Below are 27,660 nucleotides of genomic sequence, written 5' to 3' on the forward strand. Positions count from 1 at the left end.
ACTTGTAGAATCAAGCTGAACTGACATAAAACTTAATTTATGATAGTGGATATTCTATCATCAGTTGCCAAAGAACAGGTCTACTACACACTGGGGCAATTCCTCTCCACCCATACACACATACCCAAACAACTTCATGGATTTCCTATTACCTCCAGGATTAAATATCAAATTAATTTTGGCATTTAAAGTTCTTCACAACGTGGCCCCTTCCTATCCTTCTTTCTAGTCTTCTTACAAGTATTTCTCTCTCTACACAGACTCTGTCCTCTAGACCAATGTAATGTTAATAGAATATGAAGATCTTCCCCACCCATTAATAGGTGTAACACATGGAACCTGTATTCACATGGAGCTCAGAATGGGAGAAGCTTGTTGAAGGAGGAGACGGAGAAGGACAGAGGGAGGGAGGGAGGGAGGGAGGGAGAGAGAGGGAGAGAGAGAGAGAGAGAGAGAGAGAGAGAGAGAAACTGACCACACAGGCACAGCAGAGAGAGAGAAGCAAGCTGTGAGTGGGTGGAGGGAGGAATTTGTCTAGGGGAACTTGTTTTTATGGGGAGGCCTGACAGAAAGAAGGTTTAACATGTTGGCACTCCCTGGATTAGTGATAAGTACCCTGTTAAATCTTACCTCCTGGTATTCTAACGATGTCTCAAAGAAATATTTTGGTTTTGCCTTTGAGGAAGACAGTTTATTACATTTTGCAAAATTACTCTGGAAATATGCATGCATATTCATAGCAGCTGCTATGGGTATCCCATTGGCATTACAGCTTAACACACAACACCCCATTTCCAGATGCTATGCTTTTATACTGGCTGCCCTCCATACATCTCCCTCCTCACTTCTATCTCTTGGCTTCCCTGGCCTCTTTTAAGACTCAGCTAAAATCTCACCTTCTGGGAAAGCCCTTTCCCAGTCCCTCTCACTGCTAGTGCCTTCTCACTGAGGTTACTTCCTGTGATAGTGCCACCTGTATGTTATTTTATGTTGCCTCTCTCATTAGAATGTGAGCTACTTGAGGGCAGGGACTGTCTTTCACCTTTCTTTGTATCCTCAGTGCTTAATAGTGCCTGACACATAGTAAGTGCTTAACAAATGCTTGTTGATTGACTGCTCTTTCTACTATATCATGTAAGCCAAGAAGAACAAAGGAAAGAAACGACCAGAGTGAGTTGGTTGTATTTGGAGTGGGTTGGTTGCATCAATGGAGGTGGATCAAAACACTCAAGATGGAAAATGCTATCTACATCCAGGAAAAAAAAAAACAAACCAAAGTCTGAAGTCTGAATGTAGATGGAAGCATACTATTTGTTCTCCTTTTATTTTGTTGTTTTGTTTCTTCTTTCTCTGGCTCCTCCCATTAGCTCTAATTATTCTTTACATCATAACTAATGTGAAAATTGTGTTAGTCCTTTGTTCTCGAAGAGGACCATGACATCAAGATGATGACATGACTTTCAGTTGACTTTGATGTGAGTGAGGGAGGGCTGTGTAAGATCACCAACTTCACTTTCTTCTCCTGAGCTATCTGGATTCAGGAACCTGATATTCATCATGACGACTAGAGATGGCCCAGGATGCAATGTGAGACCCTGGCCCTTTCAGTCTAAGGTCTTATCACATTCTCCCTTTGAATGAGATACACCCATTCAATGAATGTGTGTGTTCATCCTTCGTTGCCAAAGAAGAGCACGCCATCAGAGAACTAATGACATGACTTACACTTGACTTTGTTTTGAGTGAAGGAGGGTTGTGCAGGTCACCAGCCTCACTTCTCCTCCAGAGTCATCAGAATCCAGTGACCAGATATTCATCAGGATGACTGGAGATGACCCAGGATGAGGCAATTGGAGTTAAGTGACTTGTCCAAGGTCACACAGCTTGTGAGTGTCAAGTGTCTGAGGTGAGATTTGAACTCAGGTCCTCCTGACTCCTGCACTGGTGCTCTATTCACTGCATTACTTAGCTGCCCTCATTCAATGAATAGGCTTACTTTAAATTACTCAAAAGATGGCCTCTTTAATAAAAAAAAAAAATCAAACTAGGAGGGGAAGACCCTCAGGGTTTTTGGGTAAAAGAGAAACAATTACTATTTATTATTACATTCACTCTGTGCTAGAAAATGTTTAATGTGAATGCATATGTAGAGCCTATATCAGACTGCATGCTGTCCTGGGGTGGGGGGAGGGAGAGAAAGAAAATCTGAAACCCAAAATCTTATGGAAATGAATGTTGAAAACTAAAAATACATAAATTATTTTTTAAAAAGGAAGAAAAAGGAGGGGGATTAAAAGGGAAGGGAAAAGGGAAATAAAAGGGAGAGGGGCTGACAGAAGGGAGGGAAAATTGAGGGAGGTAGTGATCAAAAGTAAAACTCTTCTGAGGAGAGTAAGGGAGAAGGGAGAAATAAAAGCATAAATGGGAGGGAAATAGGATAGAGAGAAAGACACAGATAGTAATCATAACTATGAATATGAATGGAATGAACTCTCACAAAACAGAGGCAGATAGTACAATGGATTAAAAATCATATTTCTACAATATGGTATTTACAAGAAACACACCTGAAAAAGTGGGATACACACAGGGTAAAGGTAAAAGGCTGGAGAAGAATATATTATGCTTCAGCTGATGTTAAAAAGCAGGGGTAGCAATCCTAATCTCAGACAACGCAAAAGTAGAAATAGACCTAATCAAAAGAGATAGAGAAGGAAACTATATCCTGCTAAAAGGCACCGTAGACAACAAAACAATATCATTACTAAACACATATGCACAAAGTGGTATAGCATCCAAATTCTTAGAGGAGAAGTAAAGGGAGTTACAGCAAGAAATCAACAGCACAACTATATTTCAACCTCCCCTTCTCTGGACCTGATAAATCTAACCTCAAAATAAACAAGGAAGAAGTTAAAAAGGTGAACAGAATTCTGGATAAGGTAGATATGACTGATCTCTGGAGAAAACTGAATGGGAATAGAAAGAAATATACATTTTTCTCAGTGGCACATGGCACATACACAAAAAGTGACCAGGTACTGGGGAATAAAAACCTAACAGTCCAGTGCAGAAAGGCAGAGACAGTCAATGGACCCCTTTCAGATCATCATGCAATAAAAATTATATGTAAAGGGTCATGGAAAGATAGACGAAAAATTATTTGAAAACTAAATAATCTAATCCTAAAGAATGAGTGGGTCAAACAAGAAACCATAGAAACAACCAATAATTTAATTCAAGAGAATGATAATGAGACAACCTACCAAATGCAGAAAAAGCAGTTCTTAGGGGAAGCTTTATATCTCTGAATGCTTACATGAATAAAATAGAGAAAGAGGAGAACAATGAATTGGGCATGCAATTGAAAAAGCTAGAAAAAAACACATTGAAAATCCCCAATTAAATACCAAATTAGAAATTTTGAAAACCAAAGGAGAGATTAATAAAATCAAAATTAAGAAAACTTGAACTAATTAATAAAACTAAGCACTGCTTTTATGAAAAAAACCAATAAAATTGATAAACCTTTGGTCAATTTGATTTAAAAAACGAAGAAAACCAAATTAACCAACGTCAAAAATGAAAAGGGTGAACTCACCTCCAACGAGGAGGAAATTAAAACAATAATTAGAAATTACTTTGCCCAACTGTATGCCCATAAATTTGACAATCTAAGTGAGATGTATGAATATTTTAAAAAATATAAATTGCCCAGAAACAGAAAAGGTAGTAAAATACTTAAATAACCCTATCTCAGAAAAAAAAAAAATGAACAAGCCATCAATGAACTCCCCAGGAAAAAATCTCTGGGGCCAGCTAGATCTACAAGTGAATTCTATCAAACATGTAAAGAATAGTTAATTCCAATACTCTATAGACTATTTGGGAAAACTGGTGAAGGAGTCCTACCAAACTCTTTGTATGATACAAATATGGTTTTGATACCTAAACCGGGAAGAGTCAAAACAGAGAAAGGAAATTATAGACCAATTTTCCTAGTGAATATAGATGCAAAAATTTTAAATAAGATATTAGCAAAAAGATTATAGCAACTTATCATGAGATACACTATGGACAGGTAGGATTTATACCATGAATGCAGGGCTCGTTCGATATTAGGAAAACTATCAGCATTACTGATCATATCAATAACAAAACTAACAGAAACCATATGATTATCTCAATAGATGCAGAAAAAGTTTTTGACAAAATACAATATCCATTCCTGTTGAAAACACTGGAGAGCATAGGAATAAATGGAGCCTTCCTTAAAATAATAAGTACTATCTACCTAAAACCATCAGCAAGCATTATAGGTAATGGAATCAGTTAGATGTATTTCTAATAAGATCGGGGTGAAACAAGGATGTCCATTAACACCACTGGTATTCAATATGGTACAAGAAATGTTAACTTTATCAATAAGAGAAGAAAAAAAATAGAAGGAATTAGAATAGGGAAAGAAGAAACTAAGTTATCACTCTATACAGATAATATGTTGATAGAGAATCCTAGAGAATCAAGTAAAAAACTACTTGAAATAATAAACGACTTTGGCAATGATTCAGGATACAAAATAAACCCCCATAAATCATCTGCATTTCCACATATTACTAATAAAGCTCAACTGCAAGAGATAGAAAGAGAAATCCCATTTAAATTTAGAGTAGACACTAAAATATTTGAAAGCCTACCTGCCAAAACAAACCCAGGGACTATATGAACACAACTGAAAACACTTTTCAAACAAAGTCAGATCTAAGTAATTGAAAAAATATCAGTTGCTCATGGGTAGGCAAAGCTAATATAATAAAGATGATAATTCCACCTAAATTAATTTACTTATTCTTTTATAATTTAAAAAATTTTAAATTATGTTCATTTATTTTTAGTTTTTTAATATTCATTTCCACAAAATTTTGAGTTCCAAATTTTCTCCCCATCTCTCCCCTCCCCCCACTCCAAAATGCCATGCATTCTGATTACCCCTTCTCCAAATCTGCCTTCCCTTCTATCACACCCCTCTCCTCCCTTATCCCCATCTTTTCTCTTTTCTTGTAGGGCAATATAGATTTCTATACCCTATTACCTGTATTTCTTATTTCTGAGTTGCATGCAAAAACAATTCTCGAATATTCATTCCTAAAACTTTGAGTTCTAACTTCTCTCCCTTCCTCCCTCCCCACACATTCCCACTGAGAAGGCAAGCAATTCAATATATGCTATATATGTGTAGATTTGCAATAGGCTTCCATAATAGTCATGTTGTGTAAGACAACTGTATTTTCCTCCATCCTATTCTGCCCCCCATTTATTCTGATCTCTCTTTTGACCTTGTCCCTCCCCAGAAGTGTTTACTTCTAATTACTCCCTCCTCCCATTTGCCCTCCCTTCTATCATTCCCCCACCCCACTAATCCCCTTCTCCCTTACTTTCCTGTAGCGTAAGATAGATTTTCATACCAAAGTTGAGTGTGCATCTTATTCCCTCCTTAAACCAAATGTGATGAGAGTAATCTTCACTTTTTCCCTCTCACCTCTCCCCTTTTCCCCTCCACTGAAAAAGCTTTTTCTTGCCTCTTTCATGAGAGATAATCTGCCCCATTCCATTTCTCCATTTTTCATTCTTTTGATTTTGTTTTGTGAGTTCTTGGTTTCTCATAAAGTCATTAGCTTCCATCTGTTCCATTCTAATTTTTAAAGAACTATTTTCTCCAATGAGCTTTTGAATCTCCTTTTCGATTTGGCTAATTCTGCTTTTTAAAGCATTCTTCTCCTCATTGGCTTTTTGAACCTCTTTTGTCAATTGAGTTAGCCTATTTTTAAAGGTGTCATTTTCTTCAGCATTTTTTGGGGTCTCCTTTAGCAAGCTGTTGACTTGCTTTTCATGATTTTCTTGCATCTCTCTCATTTCTCTTCCCAATTTTTCCTTCACCTCTCTTACTTGATTTTCAAAATCCTTTTTCAGCTTTTCCATGGCCTGAGAGCACTGAATATTTATTTTGGATGTTTGGGATACAGAAGCCTTGACTTTTATGTCTTTCCCTGGTGGTAAGCATTGTTCTTTCTCATCCAAAAGGATGGGAGAAGATATCTGTTCACCAAGAATGCAACCTTCTATAGTCTTATTTTTTCTTCCCTTTTTGGGCATTTTCCCAACCAGTTATTTGACTTTTGGGTTCTTTGTCAAGAGTAGGGTATACTCTGTTAAGATCTCAGTTCCTCCAAGGTGGCACAATCAAGCCTGCACACTAATCTGGGAGCAACCAGAAACTTTTGTGCCCAGAATCTGCAAATAGTAGAATTTCCTCTCCACAACAGCCTCACCTCTAGTTCCATCATGCCAGCACTCAGGGCTGAGGTTCAGATCAGCAGCTCAATTTCCCCAGGGGCTTTACAATGAGGCCTCCATCAATGGATGTCGGCTGTTGCCTGACATGGGAGTTGCCACTGCCTGCTGAGGCCTCTATCACTGCCACCGCCTGGGGTCAGAGCTATGGGTGGGGGGAACCCTGCTCCCTTCTCAGACCAGCTGAAAAAGCCCTCTCCCTGACCTTTGGTGCCTGTGGATTGAGGGCTCTGCGAACTGCTGCTGCCTCCACTGGGGATTCCACCCCCGAGGTCTGCTCCAGTCCTCCTTCCTGCACAGTGAGGTCAAGGCTGGGCTAAACTCCACTCCACATCTGGTGCAACAGACTTTTCCCGTCAGCCTTCCAGGTCACCCTGGGCTAGAAGTCTCCACCACTCCGTTGTTCTGTGGCTTCTGCTGCTAGAGAATTTGTTGGGAATCTTTCTTTACGGATATTTTATGGGCTGTGGGGGGAAGAGCTAGAGTATATGCATCTTTCTACCCCGCCATCTTGGCTCTGCCCCCCTAATTTACTTATTCAGTGCCATACCAATCAGACTACCAGAAAACTACTTTCTAGAGCTAGGAAAAAAAATATCAAAACTCATCTGGAAAAACAAAAGGTCTGGAATATCAAGAAAATTAATGAAAAAAATGCTAGGGAAGGTGGCCTAACCATACCAGATCTCATATTGTATTATAAAGCAGCAACCATCAAAACCACTTGGTGCTGGCTAAGAAATAGAGCAGTAGATCAATGGAATAGGTTAGGTACATAAGACACAGTAGTCAATGATTATAGTAGTCTACTGTTTGATGAACCCAAGGACCCCAGCTTCTGGAATAAGAAATCCCTGTTTGACAAAAACTGCTAGGAAAAATGGATAACAGTGTGGTGGAAACTGGGTGCAGACCAATGCCTGACACTGTACACCAAAATAAATTCCAAATGGGTACAAGATCTAGGTATAAAGGCTCATACTATAAACAAATTAGGGGAGCAAGGAATAGTTTGTCAGATTTACAGAGAATGGAGAAATTTATGACCAAACAAGAGATAAAGAACATTACAAAATGCAAAATGGATAATTTTGACTACATTAAGCTGAAAAGTTTTTGCACAAACAAACCCAATGCAACCAAGATTAGGAGGGAAGCAGAAAACTGGGAAAGAATTTTTATGAGTATCTATGATAAAGGCTTCATTTCTAAAATATATAGAGAACTGAGTCAAATGTACAGGAATACAAGTCATTTCCCAATTGATAAATTGTCAAAGGATATGAATGGGTAGTTTTCAGAGTAAGGAATTAAATATATCTACAGTCATATGAAAAAATGTTCTAAGTCACTACTGTTTAGAGAAATGCAAATCAAAACAACTCTGAGATACCATATCACACCTATCAGATTTGCTGACACGACAAAATAGTAAAACAATAAATGATGGAGATGTGGGTGAGTTGGAACACTAATTAGTTGGTGGTGGAGCTGTGAGGTGACCCAGTCATTCTGGAGAACAATATAGAACTATGCCTAAAGAGCTATAAAAATGTGCATACCCTATGACCCAGCAATATCACTTCTAGGGTTGCATCCCATAGAGATCATAAAAATGAGAAAAGGATCCATTTGTACAAAAATATTTATAGCAGCTCTTTTTGTGGTGACCAAGGACTGGAAATCGAGGGAATGCTCATCAATTGGGGAATGGCTGAACAAGTTGTGATATATGAATGTAATGGAATACTATTGTGCTGCAAGAGATGATGAAAAGGTGGACTCCGGAAAAATCCAGAAAGATTTATATGAACAGATGCTGAGATGAGCAGATGTGCAGATGTGCACAACCGCAAGGCACAGCCACAGTGTGTGAGGACTGTTTCTGGTGGACTTAGCCCTTCACAGTAATGCAGGGACCTAGGACATTTCCAGAAGACACCTGATGTGAAATGCCATCTACATCAAGAGAAAGAACTATGGAATTGGAACACAGAGTGAGGTAGACTAGTCTACCTTTTGTTATGTTTTGTTTTGGTTTTTCTCATGGTTTCTCCCATTCATTTTGGTTCTTCTGTGAAGCATGACTAATGGAGAAGTTTATTTGGTAGGAATGTAAATGTAGAGCCCATGTGGTATTGCATGCTGTCTTGGAGGGGGAAGGAGGAGGAGAAGATTTGGAATGTATGGAGGTGATTGTTGAGGGGCTGAAAACAAATTAATTTTTTTAAAAAAGGAGGTGGATCAATTAGTGGTGTGTCATTATAGTCATTCTAGGAGTGGGGTGAAAGAAAAGTTATCAGGCCTGTTTTGGGATGATGGAAATGGGGAGGGGGGAAAATTCCCTGTAATACTCCCCAAAAGTGACTCTCCAAAGAGTGGAGCGACAAATAAGACACAATGTGAGAGTATTTATGTAACCTTTTCCACATCATTCAGCCAAGGAAATACCTCATTACAAATATATGACAAGATGGTTCTCAGCTAATTTCTTAAATCTGATTTAGTTTCTCAGTGATTCCTTCCCCTCTTTCTTCTCTGACTTGTCACCAGGTTGTGTCAATACTTCTCTGCATTCTTTCTTACCAGATTTTTCTGTGGGTCTCTCTCTGAGCTACTCCCCTAACCCTGACTCTCATCCCTAGCTCTCATCATTCTACCTCCTAACTGGTCTCCACGAGTTAGCACAGTTCCTGGCACATAGTAGACACTTAATAAATCCATTCTGTACACTTCTGGGAAATCAATCATCTTAAAACATTACTTTCATTATGTCTGTTTCCCATTCAAAAGCCTAAATGGCTTCCCATTGCCTCATAGGAGAAGCTAGGTAGAGTATCAAGTGGAGCTTTGGACTTGGAGTCACAAAAACCTGAGATCAAACATGACCTCAATCTGCTGGTCTGTCTCCTGGCCTTGAAACTGCCTACTTCAATCCATTCTCCACTCAGCTGTCAAGCTAATATTCCTAAAAAGCCTAAGTCTGACCAGGTTACCTCCCTATTCAATCAACTCTAGTGGTTATCACCTCTGGGATAAATATAAAATACTATTCAGCTTTGAAAGCCCTTTCCAGTTTTCTGACACCATGATCCAGAAAATTGGGATTCCTTACTGCTCCTTGCACCTGACACTCCATCACCCCATCTGGGGTGTTGTCGCTGGCTGTTCCTAAGGCCTGGCACCTCTCTCTACTTCCCGGTGTCCCTATCCTTCTTCAAGTCTTAGCTTAAGTTCCATCTTCTGCAAAAAAAGTCTTTTTCACTTCTCTTTAAACGTAGTGCCTTCCCTTAAATGCTATCCTGAATTTATCCTGTATCTATCTTATTTGTACATAGTTGTAAGCAAGCTGTCTTCCTTATTAGACTAGGCTCCTTGAAAGTAGGACTTGGTTTTTGTTTGTTTGCCTTTCTTCATATTCTCCTTGCTTAGCACAGAGTCTGACGCAAAATACTTAGTAAATGTTGTTGACTGATTGTGTTACCCTGGGCAAATCACTTTAACTTGTTCATTTTGGTTTCTTCAATTGTAAAATAGAAATAATAGTGCCTACCTTCAATGGTGGCAGTGCGGATAAAATGAGATCTGCAACCTTTAAAGCATTACATAAATGCCCTTATTATTACTACTCTTACTAAATAAAAATCAAACTCTTCAACCTGGTATTAAGGACCTGTTTTTCAAGGTTTTCCCAAATAGCTCCAGCTCAAAGCAATCATATTTACCTTTATGAACACCTATAACACATAAAATTAGGTAGCACATAGCCTAGAGTCAGGAAGACTGGAATTCAAATCTAGTCTCAGACACCTCCAAGTTGTATTACCCTGGGCAAGTCAGTTAACTGCTGTCTGCCTCAGTTTTGCCAACTGTAAAATGAGGGTAATAATAGCACCTACATCCCAGGGTTGTTGTGAGAATAAATGAGATGATATTTATAAAGCATTTAGAACACAGTATGGACTTAATAAAGGCTTGTTTTCTTCCTTCCTATATTATACCATTTTGTGTACTTGTTAATTTCAAATTTAGAACTTGATTAAATGAATTCTTATTGTTCTAAAAGTTTCACATGTCTTTCTAAGGACATTTTAATTCATTGAAGGCATGTCCTGTACTTCTTTTATATTCTCTTCAGTGACTACAGTAGGTGGTGTGAGAGTATCCTAACAAGTGTTTAACCAACAGTTGCTGAATTAAGAGTAAAACTAGAAATCTGTAGTCAATAAACATTTAATAAGGAATAGGAAAGCCTAGCAAAATACTCTAATTTTACAATCAGTATTTAGTTTTAGCAAAGAATGCAAAACTGCTTTTTAATAAGTAAAACTTTTTCAAACATCATTTCCCACCTATAGGAAAAGGACGAAGAAAATTACCAGGAAGCCCAGACCTTTGATGCTGAATTCTTCAGGTAAGGCAACCCATGAAAAAAAAGAAAATATAAATTATCCCCCAGCCCATAGAGGTTCCCTTCGGTTTCTGCAATAGCAGAAAAGGTGAAAAGAATTTTTAAGAATCATGCAGTTCTCAGATCATCTATAACCATCATATATTGCTACTCTAAATGTGAGATCCCTGTCCAGTAACTGCTAAGTGATCATGTATTTTGGGTAACTGAGTCATACCAATATTTATATTCATGTTATAAATATTTTTATTTTATTTATCTCAATTACATATAAAACTGATTTTTAACATTCATTTTTTATAATTTTTGAATTCCAAATTCCCACCCTCTTTCCCCACTTCCCTCCTTGAGAAGGTAAGCACTTTGATATAGATTATACATATGAAGTGATGCAAAACATATTTCCGTATTAGCCGTGTTGCAAAAGAGGGCACAGACTAAAACAAAACAAGAAAAAGAAATATGTAAACAAAGTAAAAAATAAAGTAAGAAATAAGTATGCTTCAATCAGCATTCAGATTCCCATCAGTTCCTTCTCTGGAGGTGAATAGTATTTTTCATCTTAAGTCCTTTGGAATTGTCTTGGATTATTATATTGCTGAGAGTATCTAAGTCATTCATTATACAACACTGCTGTTACTATGTGCAATATTCTCCTGATTCAACTTACTTCACTTTGCATTAGTTCATATAAATCTTCCCAAGTTTTTCTGAAATCATTCTGAAATCATACCACAATAGTACTCCATTATAATTATATGCCACAACTTGTTGAGCCATTCACCAATCAATTTCCACTTCTTTGCTACTACAAACAAAGAGCTGCTATAAATATTTTTGTATTAAAGGACCTCTTCCTTTTTCTTTCATCTCTTTGGGATACAGCTTTAGTACTGGTATTGTTGGGTCAAAGGTTACATACAGTTTGATATAATTTGGTATATATATATATACATATATAATTTGGCACATTCGGTATAATTTCAAATTGCTCTCCAAAATGGATCAGTTTACAACTCCACCAACGATTCCTTAGCATCCTAATTTTTCCACATCCCTTCTAGCATTTGTCATTTTCCTTTTCTGTCAGATTAGACAATTACGTGTAAGGTAAGTACCTCAAATTCTTTTAATTTGCATTTCTCTAATCTACAGTGATTTACAGCATTTTTTCATATGCCTATGGATAGTTTTGATTTCTTCTTCTGAAAACTGCCTGTTCAGAACCATTGATCACTTATCAGTTTGGGAATGACTTGAATTCTTAAAAATTTGACTCAGTTCTCTATATATTTGGGACATGAGGCTTGTATCAGAGAAACTTGCTGTAAAAATTTCCTCTAGTTTCCGATTTTCCTTCTAATCTTGGCTCTATTGGTTTTGTTTGTGCAAACCCTTTTAAATTTAATGTAATCAAAACTATTCATTTTACATCCTACAATGTTCTCTATCTTTTGTTTGGTCATAAATGCTTCCCTTATCCATAGATACAACAGGTAAACTATTCCTAATTTGCTTATGATATCATTTTTAAATCATGTACCCATTTTGACCTTATCTTGGTATCCCAACGTGATTTATTTTTGATATCCATGCTATAAATTAAAAGAAGACTGCAGCCAAATGTAAAAATGGCTGAAAAAATAAATAATGAAGGGGGGTAGGTGGGGGAGAGTGGAGTCAAAATGGCAGAATGATAGGAAGTAACACAGTGAGCTAGTTCTTCTTCACAAGCTCTTCCTAATCAATTTAGAAAAAGCATCCAACAAAATTCTGATGAGGAATCCAAAAGAAGGCCCAGATTTGACAGTCACACCTAAAAAGGAGTACATAATTTGTAATATTATATTCCAGAAGGCAAAGGGTATGTACTTACAGCCAAGAATAATTTACTCAGCAAAACTGAGTATAATGCCACTGCATGGGGGGCAGGGAAGAAGAATGAACCTTTAATAAAATAGAGGAATTCTATGAATTTCTGATGAAAAGACTAGAACTCTGGAGAAACTCAAGTACAAATATAGGAGTAAAGAGAAACATAAAAAATAAACATAAATGAACAGCGATAAAGGATTTAATAGGGATCAACTACTCACATTTATGAGGAAGTGATACATATATCCCTCTGAATCCTATGATCATCAGGGGTCATAGAGGTAATGCAATTAGACAAGGCCTGGTTTGATGATGTTAAGAATTAAAAGAGAGGGGAAAAGCAAAGGAAGAGGGAGGGGGGAAGGGAAAGGAAGGTTAGGTAAAATAATATATAATAAAAGTGTACAAGTAGACACTTATACCAACAAGGAGGAGAGAGTGAGGAAAGTGGCTGACACTTGAACCTCATTCTTATTTGGACTGGTCAAAAGAAGGAAGAATACACACACATTTGAAAGAAATACATTTCATTCAACAGTGAAATAGAAGGGAAAAGGGGAAAAGGGAAGGGAAATTGGGAATTAGAGAGCAGATTAAGGAGGGGATTAGTCCTAAAGAAAACAAGTTCTAAGGATGTACAAAAATATTTAAAATTCTTTTTGAGGTGGCAAAGATTGGGAATCTGAGGGACTGGTCATAAATTAGGGAATGGATGAACAAATTATGGTATATAAAAGTGATGGAATACTATTGTGCTGAACTTTTCGCCGTGTAATAATAACCAACCACAATTCCACAGGGCTCAAATATGCTATTTATCTCCTGAGAGAGAAGTGATGGCCAGAGCACCGATTAAGATTTTTTTTTTTTACACATAACCAATGAGAAAATTTGTTTTGCTTGACTGTACATTGAAATAGGGATTTTGTTATTCTTGTTTTCTCAATTAATGGGTTGGGGTAGGAGGAGGGAACTGAGAGGATGATCTTTGTTCAAAAATTATATACATATACATACACATATGCATAAATGTTTAAAATTAAAAAGAAAAGAAGAAATACAGGTTGTTTCTATTAAGCGTCCAAAGACAACAAGAAATAGTTCAAGAGACATCTGGTCCTCTTGTACTCATGATAACCATTTTCAGAGACCACTTTGAAAATAACTATACCTTATACACCAACATATGTTGTAGATGATGAAGTAAAGAAAGCCTCCAAAGAACTTTCTAAGATTCTACAAATTAAATCAACATATATTTTAATATTCAGCAATTTCAATGCAAAGGTTGAGAAAGGAGAAGGTGCAAAATACATTATAAAACACAGTTTAGAACTTAGAAATGAGAAAGACTTTAAAAGCTTTAAAACTATGCAAGAAACCCTCACACCATCATACAATATTCAAAAAGATAATGTAAGGCACTAGACACAGCAAGCACCAAATAATATCACAAAAAAAGTCAGAGGGGAAATATTAGCTACAAATTATTTCCAAATTAGCTATCTATATAAAGTCAGACTACCTACTTCTTAGAGCAAAGATTAAAACTACAAGAATAAAAATTTAAAAATATTATCCAAATGAAACACTAATCTGAACTAAACATGTTATAAACCAAAAGTACCATAAATATTCAATAAAATATCAACTCATTATAATAAGCTGAAGGATTCAATATCACAGCATATACAAATCTCCAGCTTCCTCAGGAAGCACAGGGAGCCAGGTTAACTGAAATAACCATGCCACTGGTGTATGAATGATGGAGGTGGAGGTATATCAGAATAACAATAGCTATATTTTATATAGAGCTTTGCAGTTTACAAAATGATTTCCTCAGGACACTAAAAAGTAGGTAGTATTTATTTTTGTGATCACTTTAAAGATGAGAAAACTGATTTCTCCTCAGAATAAATGACTTACCCAAGGTCATAAAGCTAGTAAATAGAGGAACTAGAATTCAAATCCAAGTGCCTCTCATCAGTATCAACATTTCTACTCAAAAAAAACAAGGGGAAAATATTTCCAGAACCAAGAAAGCAATTTTATGGTTGATAGCTTTTTATAGGTTGGTGATGTAATTAATCCAGAAACTACTCTATACAAGAAAGCCAATAAACACCCTATCTCACTGATAATTTATGGTTTGTTTTTTTGTTTTGTTTTTAGAAACCAAACCTGAGATTCAAAATACTCAATCACTTCATTCAACTCTTTCTGGTTCAAGCACTAAGAATAATTTTCCCTAATTAAATGTGTCGTTTGTTTTAATGTGGATTTTCAAGAGGTAGGACCCAGTTAAATATCATGTTCCAGTAGTACAGCTTTGGAAGACCCAGGGGTCACCTTCACACCATGTTATCAGGAAAATGTCAACCAAAAAGCACCTCCAACTGTTTGATATGCAAGGGGGAATTCTAGCTAAGTTCAGATGAATTTTCTCAGTTGCTGCAACTCATAAAACCCTCTTCTTAGCTGTACACAGTTTGCAGTTTGCTTTGGGGAAAGTGGTACCTATGACCAATAAGGTTACGGAGACAGTCATGGGGCAACCATATCCTGCAAACAAGGAACATGTGCTCTTGAGTCTACTCACTTCTACGTTCTAGCTATTTTCTTAAGATGCTTAATCAATCAAACAGCTACTATGTGCCAGGTACCGTGCTAAGCACTGGGGATACAAAGAAGGCTAACAGCCCCTGCCCTCGAGGAATTTATATTCAAACAGGAAAGACAATATATACATGCAAGTTTATAGAGAATATATATGGAATGAATATGAGGTAGTTTGAGGACAGAGGGCAATAGCAGCTCTGGGGTCAGGAAAGGCTTTGTGTGATCTGGCAAGGTACTTAACCTTGGTCATGTGACTAAAATTCTGTTTACTCCTCTGTAAAGTGGTGGAGGGGAGGGATTGTACTAGATGGGTCTCTGAAGATCCTTCCAGCACTGTATCTATAGCCTTATGAAGAAGGCAGCTCCTTTGAGATGAGTCTTTAAGAAAACCAGGGATTCTACGAACTATCTTGAAACCCATAATCTAGTATTGCTACATTACCCTGGTCTATACCCTGATATTGGTGCCCTTTATTCTTGAACTTAATGTTACTAATAGATTGCTATTGTTTACATTGGCATACCTGAAAATACTCAAATAGCCCCTCTGTCCCCGATCTCTTTTCTGTCTCTTCAGAGACAGGATTATTGCAAATACCTTCTGTTTGGGCCTTCTGCTTCTGTTTCCATCTCCTTCCATATATCCTTAACATAGATGATATATAATCTTCTTAAAATGTCATTTTTATCTAAATTCCCTTCTAGCTCTAAAATTCTATGAGTATGTTACTCCCCAACTCAAGAATCAATAATGGCTCCCTAGAGTCTATAGGAGTGGTCTTCTCGTGACATGCCCTGACATGGCACCCAGGGGTATGTGCTCAATCAGAACGTAAGAAAACAATGGGTAGAAGCCCATGGAGCTTTTCTCCAAAACAAGGCCATGATAAATTATCACTGACACTATCAAGTTCTGAGGCCCTGTGGCCCTCTGTCTCTGGTATTGGCAACTTAGAATAGTTATAACCTAACTGGTACTCTCTAACATACATCCTACAACCCCGCATCATTTTGTGACTATGATTACTCCACCTTACCCTTTTTTCATTTCTTTTGAGGTGACAGAATGACCTGCAGAGGCTGAGTAGACATAAAAGGATTGTTATCTACATCATTGATCTTATTACATTAGAAGGAACTAGGTAGCATAGTGAATAAAATATTGGACTTGTCAAGAAGATCAGTTCAAATCCTACCTCAGACATGACCCTGGGCAAGTCACTTCAGCTCCTTTACTTTCAGTTGTGATAAATGTGGAATGGGATAACAGCAGCACCTACTTCACAGTGTTGTATAAAGAGTTGGGCAAAATGATTTCTTTTTCACATGACCCTATTTCTACCAAGGGCACCTTCATTCTTCCAGTCACCCAGGTTCAAAACCTTGGTGAATGACTACTAATCCCTCTGAGCCTCAAATTCCTCATCTATAAAATAGAGATAATACTTATATCACCTGGCAGGGTTATGAGACTCAAATGAGGCCAAGTCTCTAAAGTGTTTTGTAAATTTAAAAATGCTATGTAAATATCAGTTATCATTACAATCACTTCCTAAAGTGACTGCCAGATGTCAGTTCCCTTCCCCCCTTAATACATTGCTTCCTTCCTTTAAAGACCATTAGTGGCTCCTGATCTTCCCAACTTAGCAGCAAGAGCCCTTCCCTGGGGCTGGAACCCTGGATTCCTGTCTTGATTTTGCCATTAATTAGGTGTTTATGTGATTTTTGCCACATACTTTTCTCTAGAAGCCTTAACTTCTATATTAGTGAAATACGAGAACATGGACTAGGCACTTTCATTTATTCAGCAAATTGTGTGTGGATTCTCTGTATCAACTTGCTTTGTTATTTCACTTTTTGCATGCAGATTTCTTTTATTCTAAATAAATAGAATAATTATATAAAGGGCAAGAGGTAACTCTCCAGACCTCAAGGTAAATACTGCCTATCCAGTAGTGCCAGCAAAGCACTGGGAATGTGACTATGAGGTTACTGGGTGGGAAGGAGTGGTTAGGCTGAGGAAAAACTACAGCTGACTGGCTGGCCATAAACGACTGTAGGCAAGTAGTGAGGAAAATTCATTCATTTACTCATATAGCAAACATTTATTAAGAACCTGTGGTGCACAAAATACCACACTCCAGGGAGTTATAGTGATTAGCAAAATTGGTTCCAGTGACGGAAGCAGATTCGTCCCATCCCCTTAGAGATATTAAGAAAGTATTTTAAAATTATCCAAGTCTGAAGGTTTTGGACTAATTTGAAAGAGAAAATTATCAGTCTTCATCAACTTGGAAATAGCCACTCTCCAAATGATGGATATCCCTTCAATTGTCAATTCTTTGCCACCACTAAAAGAGTTGTTATAAATATTTTTGTACACATAGGTCCTTTTTCTTTTTGTTTTTTATCTCTTTGGGGTATAGACTTAGTGGTGGTATTGCTTGGTCATAGGGGATACATGGTTCTATAGCCCTTAAGGCATAGTTCCAATTGCTCTCCAGAATAGCTGTATCGCTGTACATCTTCACCACTAGTATATTATTAGTGTTTTAATTTTCTCACGTCCACTACAACATGTCATTTTCCTCTTCTGTTATATTAGCCAATCTAACAGGTGTGAGGTAGCAGCTGAGAGTTGTTTTAATTTGTGTGTGTGTGTGTGTGTGTGTGTGTGTGTGTGTGTTCATCCTTCATTGCTGAAGAAGACCATGCCATCAGGGAAATAATGACATGACTTTCATTTGACTTTGTTCTGAGTGAGGGAGGGCTGTGCAGGTCACCAGTCTCACTTCTCCTCCACAGCCATCTGAATCCAGTGACCAGATATTCATCAGGATGACTGGAGATGATCCAGGATGAGGCAATTGGGGTTAAGAGACTTGCTCAAGGTCACACAGCTAATGAGTGTCAAGAGTCTGCGGTGAGATTTGAACTCAGGTCCTCCTGACTCCTGCACTGGTGCTCTATTCACTGCACCACCTAGCTACCCCTGTTTTTGATTTGTATATCTCTCATCAATAGTGATTTAGAGCATTTTTTTATCTGCCTATAGACAGCTTTGATTACTTTGTCTGAAAACTACCCATTCATATCCTTTGAGGAATTTATCAATTGAGAAGTGACTCTTATTTCTATAAATTTGACTCAGTTTTCTATATGTTTGAGAAATGAAGTCTTTATCAAAGAAACAGCATAAACAATTTTTTTTCACGGTAATGATTACCAACTAATAGTCATAGGATAAAGCTGTATACTGATTCAACCATTCTGGAGAGCAATTTGGAACTATGCCCTAAGGGGTACAAAACTACGCATACCCATTTGGCCAAGCAATAACACTACTAGGTCTGTATCCCAAAGAGATAAAAAACAAAAAGGAAAAGGACCTATGTGTACAAAAATATTTATGGCAGCTCTTTCAGTGGTGGCAAAGAACTGGAAACTGAGGGAATGTCTATCAATTGGGGAATGGCTGAACAAGATGTTGTATGTAATTGTGATGTAATACTATTGTGCTTTAAGACATAATGAGCAGGATGTTCTCATAACACCGTGGAAAGGCTTACATGAACTGATGCAAAGTGAAATGAGCAAAACCAAGAGAACATCGTACATAGTAACAGCAATACTGTACGATGATCTACCATGAATAACTTAGCTATTCTTGGCAAGACAATGATCCAAGACAATTCTGTAGGACTTAAGATGAAAGGTGCTGTCCACCTCCAGAGAAAGAACTGATAGAACCTGAATGCAGATCAAAGATACTCTTTCTTTTCTTTCTTTATTTTTCTTAGTTTTTTTTTTGTCTTTTCTTTCACAGGATGATTTACATGTAAATGTGCTTTGAATGACAAAACACATATAATATATATCAAATTGCTTGCCTTCTTAATAGGGAAGAAAGGAGGGAGGAAGGGAGAAAGAAAGGGAGGGAGAAAAGGAGGAAGAGAATTTGGAACTCAAAATTTGAAGAAAAAAAGGATGTTAAAATTGTTTTTATAAGTAATTGGGAAAAAACAAAATATTAAATAAGATTTTTAAAAAGAATCAGGAAAAAAAAAGAAGTCTCACCCTTGACCAGCTTGAAAGGGAAATTCGTAAAGTTCTTAAAGAATGTGTCCAAACATTGATTTAGGAAAATGATTCTCCAAGGGTATGCTAAAATTTAAGTGATTAATGTTCTCTTTGAAGAAGCAAAATGTTAACCAAACTTCATTCTGAATTTTCTAACTATGTTTTATCTTCTTGAGGAATTTTTCTATTGTGTAAGAATGCTTTAAACGTTTATTCAGAAAATGGCTTTCACAGTCAAGGGGTGGCTCTTTCTATCTCTGGTTCTCTCTCCTAAACAGAAATGCCTGAATCAGAATAATGTGAATTAATAAGAATTTTCTGGTAGGCTTGTGCCTAAAGCAGGGTACAGAATTTTCTTTCACATTGTTCTCAAGCCTAGTAGAACAGAGAAAGAGAGAAGATACTAGATGACTGCTTGTTTAGGATACTGTGGTAAGGGTTAATTAGGCAGCTGCTGTGCACCCTTCCAAGGCAAAACTAAACCAATCATCTCAATTCTCAAGGAGCTTACGTACACAGGTAAGTAAACACAAAAGAACATTGGTGAGGGGGAGCACTAATCTAATAATTTAGAGGGGATGTGGGAGATGTCTGGGGATTAAGAAGACTTGGCAAGTTACTAGATAAATGGAAAGCATGAGAGTAGAGTCAAGGATGAATGACGTCAAGGACGGAAAGAATGGTGTTGCCATGTAGAAATAACGAATTTAGGAAAGGAGAGGGGGGACTTTGGGAAAAGGTATGTTCTGTTTTGGACATACTGAATTTGAGATGTCTTTGAGACTTACAAATGGAGAAATCCTGCAGATTTGATCGGAACTCAAGACAGAAAAGAAATGGCAGCTAGATACGCAGCAGCTCCATAGAAGCATCTTCATAGAAATAAAATATTGAACTCATGGAAGTTGATGAAATTACCAAAAGTATGGAAAGAGGAAGAGGGTAGAGGGCAAAGTATTAGGGGACATTCATGGGGCGGGGGGGGGGGGAAGGACAAAGACAGAAATCTAGTAAAGAAGACTTAGGAGGACTGATTGGAAAGGAGAATGAGGAGGATTGATCAGACTGAAGAAAAGAAAACCAGGAGAGAACAATGTCACGAAAACCCAGAGAGGAGTTATTATGTAGGAGGGGGTGTCTGACAGCATCAAATGCTGTAGAGATGTCAAGAAGCAGGTGAGCTAGTAAAACCTACAGCATTTAACAATTAAGAAATCACTGGTAACCTTGTAAAGAACAGTTTCAACCATAAGAACATTCCAAGCTGGACTGAATAGGGTTGAGAAGTGCAATAAAAGGACCCAAAACAGTGAATGCAGTCAACTTTTTTTAGGAATTTGGCTAGAGGAATGGCAAAGACTAGTGAAGGTTTATTAAAGATAAAGGAGACCTGTTTTGTAGGAATCAGGCAGGATGAAGAAAGATTGACTGAAGATTAGAAACAGAAAATAGATGACTGAAAAGACAAGCTACCAAAGGAAACCAGAAGGGATAGGATCAAGGAAACAGGCAGGACTAGCCTCAGAAGAAAGGACTACTTCTTTACTCTAAGACTGGAGCAAAGCAGAAGACAATAGGGGATGATGCCAAGGGGATATCAGGTAGAGAACTGGAAAGGAGTTCACAAGGGAAGGCTTCAGGTTTTTTTGGTAGAACATATAATAAAGTCTTCTGCTGAGGGAAGGGTAGAAGGGGTATGGTAAGTGGCTTGAGGAAAGAAGTTTAGAATAGTTGATCTGTGAAGTATGTGACAAGGAAAAATCATGGAAATGTAAAAGGAGCAGAGTGCAGCTGTGAGGAACCAGCTGAGACAAGATCAACTTGTACTGGACTCAGCATGGTTGTGTGATTTCCTACAGCACTATTCAGCAACATAGCAAGTAGAAGCAAAGGTGGATGGTGGGGTGGAGTAATTTAGGGTTGGGGCACAGAAAAAGCTGAATGACAGGACTGGGGATAGGGATTCTAGGGTGGAAGATGAGTAAAGTTGAAATGGTCATCTATAACACCAAGATATTAAAGAAGGGAAAGGAAATCCAAAGCAAGGCTGAGAAAGCAGGGAGGTGGTATGACTAGAGGCTGTGGTAAGGGCAAAGGTAGAAATGGAAGGAAAGAAGGATATAGTCAGAAGACAAATGTCAGAGTTCTGAGTCTTGGAGGTGGAGCACTTTTGGTTGATAAGATCAGGTGTCAGGGTTACGTGGAGGAGGTAGAATAAAGGTACAGGTCACGGGAATAGAAAAGGCGATGAACTGGGAAGTCAGGATATCTGAAGCCAGTTCTTTCAGTACCTGAGGATGTAGTTCATCTGGAACAAGAGACTTGGATTCATCAAGGCAATGAGGTGCTCCCTTACCATTATCTCCTTATATATGTTAGTTATCAACTCCCTTTTAGACATCTTTTGTTCTGTTCTTTCCAGTTCAAAGGTTAAATAAAATAATAAAAATTGAGTAGCTCTACTTTCTATTATCAGTTATCATCTTCCTATCCAATTCTAGCAGTGGCCCTATTCTTTCCCTGATTTTCCTTTTCCCTAACATAGCTTTAAAAAATATTCTTCTTATCTCAGCTTTTGTCAGCATCTGGTACTCATTATAAACTGAAGAGGTCTTGACAAGATAGTATCAAGTTATGATTTTGTATTCATTTTCTGTTATCTGCCCTTACTTCTACCTTCTGAATATATATTGTTAAAAATCTACGTTAGTTGGAAAGGTCTGTGCACATCAACATTGTTTTTTTAAGACAATTCCTCTTTTCCCCTACATTGGTGCAGGTCCAGTGTCTGTAACAAACTATGTGATTTTTTTAATGCACAGAAGAGAACAGAAGATGAGAAGCAAGAAATATGTCAAAGTTACATGCTGAATTTATTGTGTATTTTTAAAGAAAAACAAGCTACACATAATAGACATCCAAAGTTTCACATACAACCCTCTTTTTCTACCAGTATGTATATAGAAATTCCCATTTCATTTGGTGTTTAAGTTTAGAATAATAAAAGATAAATTTCAAAAAACATACACGATGTGATCATGAACAAGATACTGGAGTGATTTTCCAATACATTTTACAGGTGAGGAAACTGAGACAAATAGTTAGGTGAAGTGACATGGCCTGAGTCCCACAGGTAGTAAGTGTCTGTGGGCAGTTGAACTGAGGTCTTCCTGCCTTTAAATCCAAGTGCTTTATTCACCGAGTCACCTAGCTGCCTTAGGAAAAAATAATGATGATAATAATAATAATACTGTATGGGTAATCTTGTCTTATTAAAGTAGAAAAAAATAACAGGATTTAAGATGACTACTTTTGAGGTGGTATGGAAAGAATGGAGCAAGTTTAGATCTCAGAAGATATGGGTCCAAATCTTAGCTCTACAATGTACTAATAATTAGGTATCCTTAGGCAAATCACCTTCTCTGGGCCTCAGTTTTCTCAAAAGAAAATGAAGGATTTAGGCTAGATGATCTGTAAAGTCTCTTTTAACTCTAAATCACACAATGACCCTTTCAGATTCACAAAGTCATACAGGTAATAAAAAGAACTGGGATTTGAACTCAGTCCTTCTTTGCCCCTAAATAGTAAAGCAGCCTAGCCATTTAAATAATACAGCTTACCTAATATTTCTGAATGTTATCATTTGCCTCTAAAACCTCACCTGGGTGTAGCACTTTTAGAAATGTCTGTCTCTAAACTTCTCTTTTGGTTCTCAAAATAACTTGGTGAGGTAGGTATGGAAAACAGTATAGCCCAAACTGTACAAAAAGGGGAAACATAAGGGCCTTTCTTCTGGGCACAAAGGAAATTTCCTGATTTCTGTCCCACTGCTTCTTCTGTTAGCTCAAGTTCAAAGAATTCAGCAAAAGTTCTTCAATCAGATTTTCACGAGTATAGCTCAACAAACAAGACAGTAAGAAAAAGAGATGATGTTCAATAACTGGATTCTTCAATAAATTTTCAGGATAGGTCAAAAGTGTTGGGGGAAAAACTTTTCAAGGTGACTTGATGTATAGGTGACCAGAAGAGGCAGTGACATTATCTAAAAGAATACCCTTACACCACATCATTTGCCAATAAGGGATAAAGGAAGGTTAAAAGGAATAGTTTTCTTTCCCCTTATAGGAAATGAAATGTAATCATTCCTTATTTGTTAAAAAAAAAAAAAAGTGCAGTAAATGTTACTGAGCCCTAAATGACATGCATCTGTAAGTTAAAGGTAGTCTGGAAGAAAAAAAAGTCAAGAAAAAAAACCCTCTAGCTAGAGAAACACAGCTGGTTTTCTGGGGTCCAAGGACCACAGCCCTAAAGTTTGGAACAGGAAAGAAGTGAAGCAAAGTAGAAAAACCAAGGCTGGGGATACAAGTGCCCCTCACTTAGCTACTCTACAGGGACAACACACACTCAAAATTCAAATCCTGTCGGTACTAACAGTGGTCAGCAGCAGTGCAATGACTTTCTCCCCCTTTGCCACCCACAGTCCCCCTCCTTATTATTTGCAGCTTTTCTCCTTGCCCCCCACCTTGGGATTTTATCAGCAGCCCTTTTGGCAGTGGGTTAGGGTGAGAGAGGTACCTGCCCGCTTCGCATAGTGCCGGGCATATAAGAGGCGCTTAATAAATGCTTTTTCGATTCCTGTACCTTCCCAATAGGGCTAGAGATGTCTGAGGGCAGGGAGGGGCAACAAATCTAGGAGTCTGGGGTGGGGAAGGGGCAACAACGAGAGGTAACAAATATGGGTATTTGGGGGGGGGGGCTGTGGGGGACAAAAGACCTAAAAGTTGGGGAGGGAGGAAAAAGTGGGGCTAAGACCATAGTCAGATTGTGGGGGGGGGCGAGGGAGGGGAACGTGGCCACAGATCTGGATTTGGGGGGAGGGAGGAGGTCGGGAAGAGGCAACATCTGGACGGGGGGGCAGGAGGGGCAGAGACCTCCGTTAGGGGGCGGAGAGCGCGGACATCTGTTTGTACTTCATCGGGGGGGCGGAGGGAGGGGGCAGTGCACTCCCAGGTCCTGGGGCACTGACAGGCCGTCCCCAGGGCGGGCTCGGGGGAGCAGGAGGGGGAGGGGGGCGTCGCGGGGGCGCGCCGAGGGGGAGCGCGCGCCGCTGTCAGGGAGGACGCGCCGCGCGCCACCTGCCTCGAGGGCGGAGGAGAGAGGAGACGCCGCGGCTCCCACCTCCCGCCCAAGGCCCAGGCCCGGCTCAGTACCTCACACTCACCCCGCGGCCGCTGCTCCCGCCGCCCCCTCGGCTCTCCTGGGCCTGTCACCCGCCTCAGGTCGCCCGACGCTCCCTCCGCCTCACTGGCCGGGACGCGCCGCCACAGCCATCCAGCCCCGCCCAGCCCGGCCCCGCCTCACGCACCCTGCGCTGGGGGCGGAGGTGGAAGAAGGGAGGGGGGGAAGGGCCGCACCGCCCAGCGTTCCGATTCGCTGTCTCTCCTAGCCGAAGCTACCTATGAACCAATGACAAAAGCGCATCTGCGGGGTGGGGTGTCGAGGTGGGGCTCGAGGCGGCGGCGCCTTCCTTGCGGGGGCGGGCACAGGGGAAGAGGGCGGTCATTGGTGGGAGAGGTGCGGACGGGCAGCAGGCCGTTAACCAATCGCCGCGCCGCGGGCGGGGCCACCAGCGGAGCGGCCCGGGGGTAGTGGGGAAAAGGTTAGCGGGGCCCGCTGCTGGTACCGGGCGGCGCACGTGTGCAGGTATGCAGCGGCTTCGGCGTTCTCGCCCGGCATCGCGTCCCTTGTCTCCCGCGGAGACCGGCTCTGACCTACGCATCGTACCCGGTTCTGGGGTTGTGCAGACCACAATGAAAGAGCCCTTGGCCTCCAAGCTCCTCCGCTGCTTCAAGGGCGCCCAGCGTGTACGCGGATAAGTAACGGGGCAGAAGGAGCGTACCCGGACACATGGAGTACACTAGAAGACCTGGTTCAGATCCTGCCTCCGACACAGTAGCTGGCTGACCCTGGGCAAGTCCCTTAATCATAGGCTGCCTCAATTTCCCCATCTGTAAAAAGTGGAGATGATAATGGCACACTTACTTCCTAGGGTTTGGGGAAGGATCAAATGAGATATTAAGTGTGTAAAGTTCTTCATTTACAATGTCTGGGCATAGTAGACGGTAAATAAATTGCTTGTGCCTTCCCTTCGAGCGTTCCAGAAATCTTAAAAGCTGCAGGAGAACTTTGAGGACACCCACAATTTGAGAACGAGAGTCAGTGTTTGAATTTGGGTTCAGCCACTCATCTTCCAGTGTGACCTGAAAATCATTTCTGTTTCCTCATCAGTAAAATGAGGGGTGTCCAACTAGAACACCTCCAAGGCACCTTCTAGCTCTAAATCTGTATAAGAAGTAATAGATGTGCAACTCAAACACCGACAAAATCAGAGTGCTGTTTTCAGTGAGGCATATTCAGCATGAAGAGCTAGCAGGGCTTTCAAGGGACCCCTCCAGCCAGCTAGGTCTCTGGTCAGACCCCCACTTTCCATGTTGCTTCTGGGCGACTCCAGTGAAGCAGGTGGTTTTTTTCATTACAGCAAGAAGACCAAGCTGATTGCTTTCCACTTCCTCATTTACCAATCTATCAGTCCAGGGCAGACTCATTTTGAAAGTCTGGCCACTTACTCCGTTGCCTCTATCCGCAGGACCCTCGGATCAGCCAACCACTCTATGCTTTTTCCCTGCGTAAACTGCCAACCCCATCTTTCTAATGCTCAGCATCCTGCTTTAGAAATTTCAGTTGCCCTCGATGAAGAAATTTGGTATTTCCCCTAAGGAGAACATGGTTCCTCTGCCCAAAAGAAGGCTATTGCCTTATTTTGGTAGTATCAAAAGAGGCCCTCCCATTCACATAACATTTATATGTGTCTATATGTGCATATATATCCATTTATATCTATACATAGTATACATATACCTATGTAATATATAGATGTATCCCCACAATAATTCTGTGAAGTTGGGTCTATTTTATAGACAAGGAATCCAACTCAGAGAGTATAAGTGACCTACCCAAGGTAACATAGCTAGTAAAGGTATGGGTCTTCCTGACTTCAAGTACAGGACTGTAGGTCAGACTGTGTCTCTACTGTGGTGAATGAGCATAAGCCTGGGCGTCAGGAGACCTGAGTGCTATTCCCTTGGCGTTAAGACCCCTAATCCTATTTTTCATCCTCATCCCCCATAATCCATATTTTTCATCCCTCGGTTCTTTCTCAAGCCATCCCCTCATGCACTCTTCCCTGTTTCTGTTTCTTGATGAACTGCACCAGCAGTATACCATTCTGAACATCCTTGTCCTTTGTCCCTTAACCACCTCAGAAGCCCCAAACTTGGATTCCTCCAACCACCCACCGCATTTGCCCCTGTTCACATGCCACCAAATGGAGCTGGACTGGGTCCACTATAGATTTGTTACCTCATCTCAATCAGCCCTCCCTCACTCAAAACAAAGTCAAGTGCAAGTCAGGTTATTAGTTCTCTGATGGCAGTCTTCTTCAGCAACGAAAGATGAACACACACCTCATCTCAATAGGGTCCTTGCTGCAGCAAGGCAATCCTTTCATACTTCAATTGATCCATGATCCTACTCACCACAGAAACCATTTTTATCTCTCCTGAAGCCTCCCTTAAGACTCACTAGCCCACTCTCAGCCTAAGACTTCATTGAAAAAACCCAAGGCTGTTTGCTGAGAGCTCCCTCTTTTCCTATCACCCTCAGACACCTTCCTTCACAAGTCTCACATGAAGAGGTGGACTTCCTCCTTAGCAAGACAAACTCCTCTATAAACACAAATGATCCCATTCCCTTCCTCTTCTTTAGAAGATTGTTCCCTCTATCCCACCCCCCAACACACACACACAGTGTTACTTATCTTTATTATCTCCCTGTCCATTCTTGTCCATTCCCTGTCCAGCTCATTCTTTGCTGCCTACCAACACACCTACATCTGCCCCCTTCCTTATAAAACCCTCCCTTCTGTTCCATTCCTCTTAATAGCTATTGTCCTCTATCTCTCCTCCCTAAATTCTACTTTCTCACCTATGACTGTCTTTTAAAACCCTCTATAGTTTGGCCTCCAGCCTCATTGTTCTGCCTTCTCCAAAGTCATCGATGAGCTTTTCATTGCCAAATCCAACAGCCTTTTCTCCATCCTCAGCTTTCTTGACTTCTCTGCAGAATTTGACGCTGTCCAACGCCATCTTCCTCTGGATTCACTCTCCTTTCCAGGTTTTCATGACACTATGCTTCTGGCTCTTCTCCCATATGTCTGATCCTTTAGGTACAAAATCAGCTTCTCACTACACCTCGCAGTCCCCAGA

At 39.6% G+C, this 27,660-nt stretch overlaps 1 protein-coding gene across 2 annotated transcripts in view; it reads right to left on the reverse strand.

Moving 5' to 3' along the window:
- SLC25A42 (solute carrier family 25 member 42) overlaps positions 1-24,715 on the reverse strand; it is a 65,971-nt gene extending 41,256 nt beyond the window's left edge. Inside the window, exon 1 of one of the 2 annotated variants that reach the window (XM_072601571.1) lies at positions 24,558-24,715. The gene's annotated coding sequence lies outside the window, so the exon portion shown is untranslated. Of the gene's footprint in view, positions 1-24,546 lie in introns of both variants that reach the window. The other variant, XM_072601572.1, reaches the window with a different exon arrangement.
- Positions 24,716-27,660: the final 2,945 nt, after the last annotated feature.

This window comes from Notamacropus eugenii, chromosome 4 (assembly GCF_028372415.1).
Source record: "Notamacropus eugenii isolate mMacEug1 chromosome 4, mMacEug1.pri_v2, whole genome shotgun sequence".
NCBI lineage: Eukaryota > Metazoa > Chordata > Mammalia > Diprotodontia > Macropodidae > Notamacropus > Notamacropus eugenii.